Raw genomic sequence first — 11,667 nt, 5'->3', positions numbered from 1 at the left:
ATTGTAATCCGAAAACATTGAATAGAAAGAGATTAGTTCAAGTTATGGAACTTTCCGAGAGTGGAATAGGGACCGAGGTCATCAAACCACTATAAATCTGTGCTTCTTGTGTGGTTTGATTCTTTTTAAAATTCTATCTTGTTTATTATTTTGATTGGTTAAATATTATAGTTGCTTGTGTGGTTATGATAATTAGAAAACCTATTCACCCCACCTCAAGGTGTTCTTTAATATTATTTAACAAATAATTGTAGATACGTTGTTTTCATAAAACAAAAAAATAAAGAGGATTTGTAATAATTTGTGTACATTAATTTTAATTTTTGTGATGAAAAAAATTTGCATATAAAAAAGATAGAATTTTACTATCACTTTAATTCTTTTTGGCTCATTTACTTCTTAAGAATTAGAATAGATGGTTCTAGTTTTAATACCATTTGTTGTAAAAGCGTAATCGATGATAACTGGAAACGAAAAAAATATAAATGTACATTGTATTCTGCCAAAGATTATTTGTTATTACTCCACAAGATGGATCAATCTGTTAATTACCTCTCTTACCTCTATTTTAAGCATAAATTAAAATTAAAAGAACATAAAATTCAAATTTTACGACAGTAATATAATATAAGACGAAATAAGTGAAGGTCCTCAAAGATTTCCAATGTAAACTACATAACAAGCTAAGATGCACAAGGAATCTTCTCAGTGAACCATGTAATCACCATAAAAGGAAGAGTGACGAAAGCCAAAGCGCAAAGCACTGGTAGAACACAAGAGCTGCAACATGGGCACAAGAGAGCCAGAACCTCCTTCCCAACAAAAAAAGCCTTTAATTTAGAGGGTGACTGTTGCCACACCAAGTAAGTTCAATTCTTTGGTTATTTACTTAAGAACTGGTGTGACATTAGTAAAAATTAGTGCGGCAATAGCAGCTCTCTTAATTTATATGTGACTAATTATTAAAGACTACGTACTAAAAAGTACAAACAACTTTTATAGGATGTTTCATTATCCTTTAATTCTCTAGGTAGGGCAGCCAATGGGTTGGTAAACCGAATTCTTTGATCCATTCCAATTCCATAATTTCATATCTGGGTTTCAATAAGGATCCAATTAATCCAATGATGATCAGATTTGATTTGATAATCCATCAGATCGGTTATGGATCAATCATGTCGGCGCCCATCTAATTGTTTGGTAATATACAATGCTACACATGCACACATGAATGTTCGGTTTATGCCGTAGGCTCGAATAATATATATGATGGATTTTGTTAACGTATTTCCTAAGGGTACATGTTAAAGTGCAATGAATATACTTTGAAAATTGGAATCTGGGGTATTTTGATAAAAAATAAATTTTAATGAAATTTTTGATATAAAATCTAATTCTCAAAATATATTTATTGCACTTTAATGTATGCCGTAGCAAGACCCATATATGAAATAGGGTTGTAGGAGTAGGACTACTAATCTATATGTACCTGATGTCTATATGGAAATGAAAAATAGATTCGGTGCCACTTGGTTATAGAATATAAATTTCTAAGTACTTAAAAAAAAAAAAAAAAAAAAAAATTAAATTGAACTTACTTTTAAGTCTTAGAATTAAACAAAAATAAAAAATAAAAAAAATATTAGTCTTTTTTTATTATAAAAAATAAATCTAATTGGGATCCTAATTTTTAGATCTATCATAAACCCAACTCAACCAGGTTTGGATCTAATTCTTATCTCTTCAGATCAGATTAGATACTTATTGAACCCGATCTACTCTAAAGACTTGGTTAACATCATCAACCTCCATGCATGGCTTTAAAACTCGTTTTGACGTTTCGTCTTTTCCATGAATGAGGACGTTTGAGTTTTCAGATACGTTTAAGATTAAATCATGTTTGATACATTGGCTTGTTTACCTGTCTTGTTGGTGGATGATACCGAGACATATTGGATGAGTTGTCTCGGTCTCAGGAGAGATTTAAAACCATGCCTTCATGTCTTAAGGTATGTTTGATAACGCTTTTGAAGTCTGAAGTCTGTTTTCTTAAATATAAAATCTGAAATCTGAAATCTTATTTTGAAAAAGTTGTTTGTTTATCATTTTTAAAAGTTTCTGATTACAAATCGAATTTTAAAACATAATGGCCATTTGGACAATAATACCCTTTGTAATTCCAATAAATTGTTAATTTAAAAGCATAACATGTTATGCATAATGAAACCATCCACACATTTAATTTTGATTTCTAACATATCAAACACCCAAAAAGTATTGTTTTCAATTTGAATTGATACTTGAGAATTTATATTCCAACAAGATAATACTGAAACAATAAATAATCATTCATTTTCTAATTGAAAAATATAGGATTTTCGGATTCGTATAAAAATATAGGATTTTCAAACATGAAATGAGAGAAAGGAGAGAGACTTTGACAACACAGTTGTAGAGGAAGGAGAGGTAGAAAAGTTAAAAATAAGGGTTTTAAGATTCGTATAAAGAAATGATAAGTGATATAAATTAAGGTTTTGAGGAGAGTATTTTAAGAATAAAATAAAATTCAGATTTCAGAAGTTTTGTCTAACATCTCTCTATCACTGGTTCAAAACTTCTGAATTTTGATTCTGAAGTCTAAAATCCAGACTAAAATAAATTGAAATAAAACTTCTAAAGTTTGAATTTTAAAGGTGGACCACCTCCATTCAGACTTCAGAAGGCTACCAAACACACACTTAGTTTGTTTCATCCGAGGTTTTGATGATCATTGGGTTTTATAACTTTTGACCAAAATAGAAATATAATCATCTTGGATTAACAATTACGAGAGCATTTTAAAGAAAAACAACAAATTTGTAATTAGGATTAATTTTTCTTGAAGAACTAAAAATACCCATAGTTTTAAAAATTTGCAAAGAGAGACTTAAAATGAAGTAAAAATAATAAAGAAAGAAAGAGAAAGAGAGCCTTACGCAAGAACCCGTACAATAACACCCACAAGAGAAAATCAATGAGATCAAAGCAAAGGGTAACCCAATCACGGAAGCCAATGGTCTGCAACGTCTTTCTTTGTATTCCATTTCCATTCTCTCTCTCTCTCTCTCCCTCTCCCTGGTTTTTGTTTTATTTTTATTTTTTGGGTTTGGCCAAGAGTGGAAGAAGTTATTTATTATGATTTTAGTTTAAGACTAATTTATACATAAAGAGTTCAACTTAATTGGCCTATTTTTAAAAGATAAAATCTATATTGACAATATTACCCTTCAAAATTTGATTAATTTGCTTATGAGTTGACTTGTATATCTGAAAGTCAATGGGTATTTCGGCATTTGAAGAATTAGTCATTTATACCTAAAGTGTTCAACTTGATTAGAAGAATCTTTTCAAAAACAGATAAAATCGATATTGACAATTTTACCCCCTCAAAATTTGATTAATTTGCATATGAATTGATTTGTAGTTCTGAAAGTCAATGGGTATTTCGGCATTTGAAAAATTAGTCACAATGGCTGAAAGTGACGTTTGGTTTTCTTAGAAGCTTCTTCTCTTCTTCTAGTAACTTTCCCTTATAAAACTAGAAAGAATAATCATGAATGAACACGGTGCTAGTGCACGAATGACGGGGAAGGGCACATAATCGCACATCATTTTCCTATGTACTATGATTGTATGCCCTTTCCACATCAGTCGTGTATAAGTTTTCTGATCTCCATTCGGATTCCATATGGTTCCGTTAATTTGAATAAGTTTTTGATTTATTTCAATGTTTTTTTAATTTTTTTTCACTTAGTTAACATTTAACATTACTATAAGTAAAGAAGGGGTTCAAACCTAAGACCTTGGAAAGTACCTCCACAAAATTTTAGTAGTTAACAATCTCCCATTTAATTCTTTAAAAATTCACAAATTTTTTTTTTCAATGAAAGTAATATTCTCCGGATTATTGAATTATTCTGAATAATTCATGAATTTTAAGTTTGAAAATAATAAAATGTGATTTTTACAAAATTTTATAAAACTCGGTGGAAAAAAATACTACTATAACTTGTTCTATGTTGCAAAGTGTAAACTTGTAAGTTGTACCGTGTAATACAAGTCGACTTTGAAGCGGCATGCTTTAAAATTTTTGAGGAATCCACATTTTTATGTGACAAATGTCCATTTTATTTAAAAAAATATAATGACACAAGCCACTACATTTATTTGAGATTACACCTTAATTTTTCAAATTGATAATTTATCCGTTGACTTTGATCTTCTTTTACAAATCAGTGGAACAATAACATCAATCTCCTCATTATCACCACCATCATTATTACCATCACATTAACATCACCAACTTCATCATCACCATCACTATTAACATCACTATCATATGGTGAATTTTTTATTTTTGAAATTTTGAAATAAAATGGATAATACATGTATGAAGCATCTGCCGCATATTTTTCATTTTTACTGAATTTTTGTTGGGATTTTTGCAATCTAAAATTGAATATACTCGAATTTTTTACGAATCAATTTTTTGCCGTATTTCAAATTGCTAACAAGGGGTCTGAACACTTAGTTAAGTTGTCATTCTTTAATTTATTTTAATTAATTCGGATAAATTTGAGAAAATTTCATGAAGAATTTCAGAAGACATTTCGAAAAATACATCACACAGCGAAAAGGGAATTTGGAGTCGACGACAATCATTGCTACTTTCTGCATGAGAAGGCGGAGTCTCATAAAGACAAAGGAACTGGCGAATTCATTGCGAGTACTTTTTGAAGGTGGTGAATTGTGATAAAATTTCAAAAGAGCTGCTATTGATACCCCAACATTTACTTTTTACACCCTATTTAAAAATAAAGAAAATAATTAAATAGTTGAGAATAAGTAAAAGTTGGGGTGCTAATAGAATAGTTGAGAGATTAATCTCTCGTTTTTGTTTTTGTTTTTTGGGTTTTGAATTTTACATGGGCCTAATCATAATTGTAAACAACTATTGTAATTGTTTGACTGAGTGTTATAATGTTTTGTAATGTTGAGATTATAATTTGGGCCAAACTATTTCAAGAGAACTGCTATTGACACCCCAACTTTTACTTATTACATTGTAATTAAAAATAAAGAAAATAATCGAAGAGGTGAGCATAAGTAAAAGTTGAGGTGCCAATGGAATCTCTCTTTTTTTTTATTTTAGAATTTTATATGAGCCTAATTATAATTGTAAACAATTATTGAAATTATTTAAATAAGTGTTATAATGTTTTGTAATGTTGAGATTATAATTTGGGCCAAGCCTTTGTAATTTTGAAGAGTGTGTTTTAATCTATAATTGTGCGGGTGATGAGTAATTTAAGATATTGGGGTGCAATAAGTAAAAGTTGGGGTGCCATTAGCAACTCTCAATTTCAATAATGGTGTCCAAAAACAAAACGAAAAAAAGGCCCTGCTTCCCTACAATTTCCCAAGTTGTAAGAGGTGGACGGTTGTCATTCCATGCTATTAGTTCTACAGTGGAAAGATAGGGTTCAACTGTTTCTATTATTTGGTTGTAACTTGGACATAGGTCTGTCTCTCTAAGATTTTACTATCGGCGTTGAAAGATTGATGGTCTATTGAGTTAGGTTTTCTTGTTTTGCAAAGCTCTCATCAATATATAGTGTTATCAAGACTACCCAAGGTGCCGAACCTGCAGAAGCTTTCGAACAATCAGACTATCTGTAAGAAAACCCATTTGTTCCAAGAAACAATCGTAGTAGCAGTTATGTGCATGGACGTGGAAATGGTCGTAGTCGTGGGGAGGGCCTGGGGCGAGTCAGTTTCTCGTAGTCATTTGAGTTTTCAGAGAGCTTCGTTGCTATTGGCACCCCAACTTTTACTTATTGATTACACTCTACTTTCTTAAATTATTTATTATACCCCAGTTAAATGATTAAAAGATAACTTATCCATGAGTTGTATTAATTTCTTGTAATTGATTTTCCTGTAATCTTCTGATTTATTTGTAATCATTATCGTTAAGATTGTTTTTTGTAAGACTAACACTTGAAGAATTATATCGAAGTCAAATCTATTGAAGATCAAGCTTAAAGAGGTTAAAAAGAAGAGTGCAAGGATCAATCGAGATCATTACGATCCGAATAGGAAAATCAGAAAAAGGTTAGTGGGTGTGTGAGTATGCTTAGTCGGTTAACTGAACTTGGAACTTGTGAACCTCATCTTTTTGCCCACTTGGACAATCGAGACTGTTCGGTCGGCCGAATTCGAAAGTTTCAGAGCTCTTGAAAAGGCTCACTCGGTTGACCTAGACTTGTTCAGTAGACTGAACACCTAAAATCCAGTAGTGAGACTTTTTCCTCTTTTGTTTCAACAATAAATTTTGTCTGAAAAAGACTTGGTCTTTAGTTGTTTTCAAATTTGATGACTCTTTCAAGAGTCTATCATTAAATTGTTACGATTTCTTTTTAAACTCTATTGAACTTTTTCTTATATAAATAGGAGAGTATTAGAGAAGTTCATCAAGAAAAAAATCAATTAGGTTCGAGTTAAGCTTTTGAGTTCTTCCATCCTCCTTTTTTTCTTCTCTGATCCATTTTCAATAACACTCTGAGTTTGAGAGAGAATTGTTCTATTTTAATTTTATTTTTATAGAGATTTCTTGTTGTGAAATCTCAAAACGGCTAAGGTGAAAGTCCCAAACATAGTGTCATGGCGGGTGTACTTGTTTCTCTATATAAGCAGTTGTAATCCGGAAACATTGAATAGAAAGATATCAATTCAAGTTATTGAACTTTCTGAGAGTGGAGTAGGGCCCGAGGTTGACGAACCACTATAAATCTGTTCTTCTTGTGTGATTTGATTCTCTTTTAAACTCTACCTTGTTTATTATTCTGATTAGTTGAATATTGTAGTTGCTTATGTGAATGTGATAATTAAAAATTATTAGAAAAACTATTCACCCCACCTCTAGGTGTTCTTTAATGTTATTTCACAAATTATTGTAGATGTGTTGTTTTCGTGAAAGAAAAAAATAAAGAGGATTTATAATGATTTGTGTAAATTAATTTTTATTTTTGTGATAAAAAAAATTTGCATGTAAAAAAGATGGAATTTTACTATCACTTCAATTCTTTTTTGCTCATTTACTTCTTAAGAATTGGAATAGATGGTTCTAGTTTTGATACCATTTATTTTAAAAGCGTAATCGATGAGAATTGGAAACGAAAAAAATATAATGTACGTTGTATTCTGCCAAGGATTCGATGTGATTTTGATCTTTTTCTAATTTTGGTTTATTCGTTATTACTCCACAAGATTGATCAATCTGTTAATTACTTCTCTTACCTCCATTTGAAGCATAAATTAAAATCTAAATAATATAGAATTCCAATTTTACCACAATAATATAGTATAAGACGAAAGAAGTGACGGTCCTCAAAGATTTCCAATGTAAACTACATAACAAGCTAAGATGCACATGCCAATCAAACAACAGTTCAGAAAAAAAAAATTTATTTTTGAGGACACTAATAGAGAAGACATAATGAACATCAACAAGGAATCTTCCCTATGAACCACATAATCACCACAAAAGGAAGAGTGATGAGAGCAATAGCGACAAGCACTAGTTCAGAACAACAGCTGCAACACGGGCACACGGTAATCAAAACCACCCTGCCGATTTATAGCCAAAACAATATTTAGTCAGTAGTGAACCCCTCCACCCCATCCCAATTAAAATAGCCTTTAATTTAGAGGGTTACTATTGCCACACCAACTCATTCAATTCTTTCTTTGGATACTTGCATAGGAATTGGTGTGGCATTACTAAAAGTTGGTGTGGCAATAGAGCTCTCTTAATTTATAGGTGACAAATTATTAAAAACTACTAAAAACTACAAATAACTTTTATAGGATTTTTCGTTATTTTTTAATTCTCTAGGTAGGGCAGTTAATGGGTTAGTAAAGACCAAAATCTGATCCATTCCAATTCCATAATTTCATATCTGGATTCCAATAAGGATCCAATTAATCCAATGATGATCAGATTTGATTTGATAATCTTTCAGATCGGTTATGGATCAATCATGTCGGCCCCCATCTAATTGTTTGGTGATATCACATGCACACATGAATGGCTTGTGCCGTAGGCTTGAATAATATATGGGGACGAAGACCGTAAAGAACTATTTTTTGAAAATATGTACCAAAAAATCTCTTATAAAAAATATGGACGCTATAGTTCCCAAATTATCAAATATTAGTCTAAAAAGTATTTTTGAAGTGAAAATACCATATTTACCTTTTCAATGATTTTTAAAGTTTAAAAGAAACATGTTTATTTGAGAGTATTGGAGCTACTCCTATGTTTTATAATTAATGACATGCCCCTTAACTATGGTCATCTCTTATAGATCAATTTAAAAAAAAAAAAAAAACTTGTTTCACTTACCAAAAATAATAATTTTTAAATCACATAGATGATGATGACTACACCAATGATGATGATGATGATGGAGATGAGTATGATCATCACCAAATTAATTTGGTATATATATATATATATTAGATTTATTAAAATATATAAATAATTTTAAATAATTAAAACATAATTTTAAAACTTAACTTGAATATTCATCGAATTGATTCACTAAAAAATTAGCAAGTCAACAAAAATGAGTAAAATAAAATTATATTGAATATAATTTTTAATAAATATAATATTTATTTTAATTTTTCACAGAAATATTAATAACTAAATAAATTGGTCAAGTTTTTTATTTGACTCCTTGTATTTTTATATCAAACACTTTGTAAAGTTGTTAAAAAGATATTTCAAGTATTTTTCTTAAATTTTTTTTCAAAAATTCTTAATAAATTAATATTTTATTAAGTGAGACTTAAATGGTCCAATTCTCTATTAGGAGACTATTCGGTATATATTCTCAATAAAAAGTCTTTCAGAACCATTCTACCTAATATATATATAAAGGATTTTGTTAACGTATGCCCTAAGGGCACACGTTAAAGTACAATGAATACATTTTGGAAAGTAGAATCTGAGGGTAATTTGGTAAAAAAATAAAATTTTAAAAGCATTTTTGGTACAAAATCTGATACTCGAAAGGTATTTATTGTACTTTTATGCGTACCTAAGAGCACACATTAACAAGACCTATAGGTTATATGGACTGTAGGACCACTAATCTATCTGAACTGGATGTCTTTATGGCAACCAAAAATAGATTAGGTGTCACTTGGTTATAGAGTATAAATTTTTAAGAAATTAAAAAAAAAATATTAAATTAAATTAAATTTAACTTACTTTACTGTTTGGAGTCTGAGAATTTAAAAAAAAATGTTATTTATGAGTTATAATTTTATAAAAAAATAAATCTAATTTGGATCCTAATTTTGATATCTATCAACAACCCAACTCAACGAGGGTTGGATCTAATTCTTATCTCTTCGGATAAGATTAGATACTTATTGCACCCGATCTACTCTAAAGACTTGGTTAACATCATCAACCTCCATGCATGGTTTTGAGAACTCGTTTTGACGTCTTGTCTTTTCCATGAACGAGGACATCTGAGTTTTCCAATATATTTTAGATTAAATCTCGTCCAATGCATTGACTTGTCTATCTGTCTCGATGGTAGACGATATCGAGACCACAACGGTGAGTTGTCTCAATCTTGGGTGAGATTTAAAACCATGCGTCCATGTCTTAGATTGTTTCAGCCAAGGCTTCCATGATTATCTTTGAACCCACCAAAATTATATATCATCTTAGTTATTGATTTATGGTCATTGGGTTTTATAACTTTTGACCAAAATAGAAATACAATCAACTTGGATTCACTATTACGAGGGCATTTTAAAGAAAAACAACAAAATTGTAATTATGATTTTTCTTGAAGAAATTAAAACTCCCATAGATTTAAAAATTAGCAAAGAACGAAGCAAAGAAAACAAAAAAAACCAAAAACCCATTAAAATGAAAAATAAGAAAGAGAAAGAGAGCCTTACGCAAGAACCCATATAACAACACCCACAAGAGCTAAAACCAATGTGATGCAAGCAAAGGGTAACCCAATCAAGAAAGCCAATGGTCTGCAACGCCTTTCTTCGAATTCCATATCCATTCTCTCTATCTCTCTTTATCTCTCCTCTCTCTCTGGTTTTTGTGTTGTTTTTTCCATTTGACGAAGAAGTTATTTATTATGACTTTAGTGTATTTTTTTAGACTAATTTCTACGTTAATAGTTCAACTTGATTGGAACACTATTTTTAAAAATAAGATAAAATATGTATTAACAATATTACCCCTCAATAATTTGCTTACAAATTGACTAGTTTTTTTTATTAAAGTCAATGGGTATCTCTGCATTAGGGGTTTATTTTTTGAGGATTTCTTGTACAAGTGGGATAGCATTTGCTGTTCTATTCACGAGTAGTTCTGTGTTGTAAGGTTTAGCCAAGTTGGTCATCTCGACCGTCTTGATTTTGTTTAATGAATAGAATACTAATTATAAAAAAAAAAAAGAATTAATCGCGCTGGCGAAAAGGGACGTTTGGTTTTCATTGGGATTTAGAGGTCCTACTGATCTTTTCAAGTGCGACCCATTGATAGTGGTCTCGGTTCGGATTCGATATGGTTCGGTTAATTCGGATAATTAAGTTTTTGATTTATATCAATTTTTTATTTTATTTTTGGTTGATGGGGTTAGTTGTTAACAACAGCTAACGTTACTGTTATAGTAAAAAAGGGTTCAACGTCGGCTGTCGAGCTACCTTGGGATGAGTGGGGGGGCTATAGTCCCTATTAAACAAAACATAATTTAATAAAGACTTTACCTAACTATGTTTTGTTTGATATTAGATATATCTCTGCCCTTTTCAAATCGGTGACATACGTCCTTGTAAGATCCAATTGAATTTTATTTAAAATAAGGATAGTTATTATTAGCATCTCAAATTTTACTTATGACACCCTAATTAATAATAAAGGAAAAAAAGTTAATGATCGAGGATAAGTAAAAATTGGGATGCCAGTAGAACCTCTCTCATTTTTTTAGTTTAATCATGATTGTAAATAACCACTAAAATTGCTTGAACCGGCGTTATAATGTTATGTAATATTGACATACTATTTTGAGCAAAACCTTTGTAATGTTTGAATGGTGTGTTTTAATTTTTAATTAGGGCATGATAATTATTTTAAGAAATTGTGGTATAATTACTAAAAGTTGAGGTGGCAAGAGCACCTCCAAAAAAAGAAAAAAAAGAAAAAAAAGAAAAAAAAAAGGTGATTTAACTCCTCACATTTGTATCGATACTAAAGAGACCTCTATACTTTTCAAACTCACGATGCATCCTTGGCCTTGATATTCTCTTAATCGTAACATACTCAAAATTTTGTAAAATTCTTCAAACTACGTTTAACCCATTAAATCGACGAATCAATGAATTAATAGATGACTTTTCGATTAATCATTGAATATGATAAACAAATTTACACTTCACCCTCAAAATTTTATTTTCTTCAACGTATAAATATTTAAAAAAAGAAGAAGATAAGGATTTGAGGGCAGTTGAAGATGATGTGTCTTATTAAGTCTGAAACATCATTTTTAAATTTTTCGAAAATTGCCCCTTTTTTAAATGAAA

The sequence above is a fragment of the Akebia trifoliata genome, chromosome 13, assembly GCF_017979445.1.
Source record: "Akebia trifoliata isolate Shusen 1 chromosome 13, ASM1797944v1, whole genome shotgun sequence".
NCBI classification, from domain to species: Eukaryota; Viridiplantae; Streptophyta; class Magnoliopsida; order Ranunculales; family Lardizabalaceae; genus Akebia; species Akebia trifoliata.
The sequence above is the reverse complement of the archived record's forward strand: the minus strand, read 5'-3'. Positions refer to the sequence as shown.